The sequence below is a fragment of the Cariama cristata genome, unplaced genomic scaffold, assembly GCF_000690535.1.
Source record: "Cariama cristata isolate BGI_N322 unplaced genomic scaffold, ASM69053v1 scaffold25766, whole genome shotgun sequence".
Lineage (NCBI taxonomy): Eukaryota > Metazoa > Chordata > Aves > Cariamiformes > Cariamidae > Cariama > Cariama cristata.
This window is the reverse complement of record NW_009623081.1, coordinates 18353-23811: the sequence shown is the minus strand read 5'-3', so window position 1 is coordinate 23811 and position 5459 is coordinate 18353.

The following is a 5459-nucleotide window of genomic DNA, read 5'->3' as shown; positions in this document are numbered from 1 at the left end:
TTTTCCTGATAAAGCTTCCTTTCTACAGAAAGATTTGATGTTTATTTAAGATTTAATATGAATTTTACCTTTTATTGAAAACTGACTGGTAAACATCCCTTTATTGGTGGTGGTCAGCAGTTATAGCTGGTTATCATTTATGATCAGCTTCAACCTCTTCCCTTTCGCTTGCTCTGCTAACTTGCCTGCTGTTACCTCTGCTTAATTTCATCCTTTTTTTTTCCTTACCCTCCCTTCTACTTTTTCCCACTTTCCCATTGCAGCTTCCTGTTTCTTCTCCAGTTACAACGTGTGGTATTTTTCAAAAGCATAATTTGACCAACAATAGTAATCTTTAGAGTTAAAGCAGAAAAAGCAGAGTCTAGAATAGAGGTCTGGAGTGTAAGAGGTACATCATGCGGATCGGGGAGAAGAGGGCTGAAGATGACAAGGAGGCCTAATTGCCAGTCTAGAGGATAAGGCAATACTGCAGATTCCTGAGGTGGAGCAAGAAAGTGTCTGACACTGGCCAGAAATTTGGGGAAATGGATTGAGGAAGGATGAAAAGGGGAAACAGGATGATATTGGGCAGAAATTGCAAGGACTAGGCACAGCAAAAATAAGGTACTAAGGAACAGGGAAGCAGAGCAAAAGTCAATGTTTCTCTCCTTTTATCAATTTGAAACCAAATCCTACCAAACATACAAATAGAGAAAGAGAATTAGGGGCACAATAAAAGCTGGTATACACAAGCCCTGATGCTGCCATCATCATGCTTGCCTTGTAGCTCTTTTACGAATTCATAGACTGAACAGCAAGACATAATATTCTCTCCTCCTTGTCCCAGCAAAGACATGGAGAAGAACCAAAAAGAGAGCATTCTGGTCCCTCCTTGCTTGAGCCATCTGAGTACCTAACTTAGTGAGAGAGAGCTCAATCTCTTTCTACAGAGAAGCAGATACCTGCAATGCTGCACTGAGATCCCTGTCCGCAGCTGGAGGACAGGAGCTTCCGTTGTCCTGGTCCTGCTTTGGAAGAAGACAGTGGGAAGTCTCAGGACTGCTGTGTCAATCCTTGGATAAGATACCATTATTAACCAAGCCTGTAGCCTCATAAAAGGAAAACAGCAGCATGGTTCTGGCAAGATTTTAGTCATGAATGCTCTTTTAATTACTTACTGATTATAACTGATTATCTGCCTTTCTTTAACTTTACCAAGCATCAAGGCAATGCTCACCAGCCCATGCTTCTTTGTGTTGTACTTTTCTAACTTTTCTAATTTCTAAAATAGCTTTATTTTTAGCCCTCTGTGACCTCCCTGAAGTTCTAAATGTGTTCAGGAGTTACATCCAGGGTGCAGAAGGATGCTTGGCCAATTTTTTCTAAAATACGTTAGTGCATGTTTTCTGGTATTGCATATTTGAAAATGTGCATCGTTAACACAAGTATTAGGATAAGAACTATTTTACTGTTGTCAGAATCCCTGAAAGTACCATTCTGCTGCTTTGCAGATAAAACTCAAAATACTAGTGAGTATTTTTGGCTTTTCCACATCATTATTGGCAACTTTATTATGTCTTTTTCTAGACCAGTGTCCTTGCTGTGGTTTAATTTAGTCATGATTATATTTTGAAACTTTTCTTTTGTTGTCCTTAACTTGTTTCAACAAGTCTCACGTTCTGGTTTAGTCTAGAAAATCAAAGGAAAACGATAAAGAAATTTCCTTTATGTTTCTTTTATGTTTCTTTATTCTCTTTCTCTGCAATCTACTCTGTAACCCTTGTTCCCTTGCCCGGCATATGAATGCCTCTGTGCTTTATTAGTTATTTAGTTGAAAACATTTTAGGAAATGTTTCTGTATTAAGATTATTGCTGATGAGCTGTATACTAAACAAAAGTTGTCCATCTGTGGTCTTGTTGTCTATTTTCAAACTATATTGAAGAAGGATATAATCAGAAAGCTTAAGGACAGAGTATATAGACAGCTTGGCTTCTTTTAGGAAGAACAGGTACTCCTGAGCCCTTCAGAAAAATGTCCCCACAAAAGCAGGTCCCTAGATGGGTGCTGACCTCTTGAAAATCTGTTCCTTCAGGCTTTCTTTCCATCTGTTGCTCTGCTGGAACAATAGTCCAAGGCTGGCCTAATCTGGGGGCTGCAGCAGGAGAAACTTTGCCTGCAATTGAATGCTCTTCTTCCAAATTATTTCTAATAGGAGATTCATTCCATCTATTATGCATTATCTTATTTTGGGACATGCCAGGGCCATTTAAAACACTGTAAGTTACTGTGATGTCCACAAAAAAAAAGATTACTGTGTGAGGTGAAATACCCCTGCGGCCAGCACTTGTCACGGTTGCTTAATGCTTAGCAGTCAGGCTGTGTTGAGCTGACGGGCTTAGAATTTCTATTTGGCATCCCTTGCCCAAAGCGGATGAGAATGACCCCTTTTGTCCCGTCTGTTATTATCAGGCGCCTTTGGAAAATGAGCACTGTTGAATGAAAAGAAAGCGGCAGATGACATTTTGTTTTCTGCACGAACTAGTGTATAGGTTCTTTGTTTTTCAGAAATGGTTTTCAAGAAGATGTGCTAATATTGCTGCTATTTTAGCAGTAGTTCTTTTGTTCAAGCCTGAATATAGATTTGTGGGAGTTGGGGTGTCTGATTGTATTAGTGAGCTCTTTCCTTGTAAAATCCCATGGATACCTAAATATGAATATGTATATTCTGAATAAGTCTTTTTAAATATTACTGTAACATTCCTTTCCTGGAGCATAATCTTATTTCTATAAAAAAGAAATGGTCATATTTTCAGAATAATAAATTCTGAAAATTTTTATCTGCTTGCTGAGATTACACTTACTCTGAGTAATGACACATGCTTGCTCTGAAGAATTACAGTCACTATTTTAACCCAGTAGTGAGCATGGGTTAGGCACTCCTGTCTCTATTGAGCACAGTAGACATGCCCTTTGATTTAAGCTATGTGTCACCAAGCGTTACGTCTGGAGATCCAATATTTCAAAATACAGCTATCACACATACAAGTCTGGAAATCTTCTGACTTTGGAGTATCTTAGTCATCCTCATCGCTGTTTTCTACAGCTGACCAGAAAGCTTTTCTGCGTTAATCGTGTGCCGGTGAGACATGGAGGCTGCCAAACAAGTGACCTACATTGTATCGGTAAACAATAACACAAGAATTGCACTCACAAAATGGGTTAGGTTTGAAAGTGAGTGTCTTCTGCATACAGGGTTTTGTTGACGTTTTCATGGGTGTTTTGAGAATCATTTGGGAGCCAGGAGTCTCAGCTGGATTTTCAAGTGTGCCAGCAACCTGACTAGGTGGATTCATATACCCTAATTTTTGATCATCCAGTTTTGGTCCATGTCAGTTAGGAAGTTAGTCTTTATCTACAGTCACTTATGAGGCAGTTTGGTTCCTTTTGGACTCAGAGCAGAAGACAGTAGAGTTATTTGAGTCATTCTCGCAGTGCTTTTTGTATAGAAGTCAGTGAGCTCAACTGGATAAAAAGGTTCAGCTGAACAAAGGATACATCATTTTTAGGGCTGGTTTGGTTTTTCTTAAGATTTTTAAAATTCACTAGAGTGATGTTCCAAGGCTTATTTGTTTCAGCAACAAAGAAATAGCAATGATATGGGTCATCTTCTGCCAGATGGATGCAGGTAGTTTCAAAATGTCAGATTCCAAGGTTGTGAGAGTGATGTGTAGAAGGTGCTATTGAAGTGCAGGGCTTGAGTCCAGTAATACTTCGGGAGACTAAATGTTCCTTCGTTTCTGTCTTCCCAAGAGCCTCTGCATCCCTGCACCAGTTTGCTGCACCCTGGCACATCACGATCATCAAATTAACTAACAGCATCTCCTCTGCATGCCTACCAGCATGTGGCTTCACAATCAGCTTAGTTTCAGCTAAGGCCCTGGTTACCTGCTTATGGGGAGGTAGCAGGAATATATAGAGGAGGGGATGGCGGACACACACTCAGGCCAGCTGAAGCTCGCTGTGAAACCAGAACCTCAGAGAGGCTCCAAAACTTCTCATGCACCGTTTCTCATCCATTAACCTCTGCTCAGCAGCGCACTGCCTGGGCTGGCACAACTAAATACAGAACCGTGGGAATCCTGTTTCCCAGTTAGAGACTAACCTCAACAGAGTGTCTGTATGGATATGCTGGAATTACTTGGCAGTCCAACTGTGGCTTCCTTAGAAGGGTAGTGAGGGGAAACAACTTGAAGGCAGAAAAACAACTTCCTCGTGTTTCTACTGGTAGCAGTCAAGCCCTGTGGGTTTGGCCCTGTGCCCTGTAACTGCCAATGGAGTCCCCTGGCAAAACAGAAAGCGAGCCAGTGTAAGTAAAGTAGGCTGGTTTGATGGCTAGACTAAACAGAGGGTTATTACCAGGACCTTTCAGTTCAATTAGTTTTGTTTTACGTGCTGTTCTTTATGACAGCCTTTATGGTTCTCTTCCCTTTCTTCGGTATTTCCCACCATTCCGGTACTCTTTGCTGCAAATACTTTAGCTAACTATTAGTGAACTCCTTGTTAACTTCACTGAGGTGGAGACCTGTTGCTTGGAAATGTACTGGCTCATGTATATGGGTACCTGTGGTATAACAGGCTCTTGGGCATCAGGAGAGTTGCCGTAACTCCCTGAATGGGCAAGGGGTCGTGTCAAAGACTTTTTGGCATTCTGTAGGTTGGCAAATCCTCATCTATATTGTCATTCACTTACCAAAAATACTTTGCAAAACATGAATTGTGTGAGTAAAGATTGCTCCTTCCCCAGTAGATTGGATTTATTTCTGTCTACTAATTCTATTTTTAATCAATGTGTCAGCTCTGAAAGACTCAGTCTTACTATTCTTCTGTTCTTGTTGTTAAAAATAATGGCTCTCATTTTTCACCTGTTCCTTTAATACTTAGGTTCATTTGAGCAGTAGATTTCTTACCACTGTTAATAAAGCAATGAATTTGAGTTTGTCTAGAAATCCTGAGTGAAAGCTCTCTGGCTTGTACATATTATAACTTCAGATTTTGTCAGGTTTTGGAAGAAGGCTCTTTTACAAATGCTTCAGTTTGAGGCAGTTCCTTGGAGCTGACCTTTCAGAAGTAGCTCAAATTCAGAAGTCACTCGAGGCATATCCATAGTGAATATAAATGTGAAAAAAAGAAAGTCGTGGAAGTTTCTCCTGCTTTAAAAAGGTTTGTATCATAAATAGTTCAGCAAATTAGTCGCTGACAGCTGCAGATACCTTTAGTATATTGAATAGGGTATATTTCCAAGTAAGGCCATATTTAAGTTCTGCATGGGGCTTGCTCTTAGGCATCTAAAGTGCAGCATTTCCCATTGCTAAGAGACAAAGTGGTGGTAGCAAGGTAGTATCATCCATGAGTTCTATTTTGGTGATAATAAACTTGTGAAAATAACTGGAAGTAACTGGACTCTACTCTTTTGTGTGCA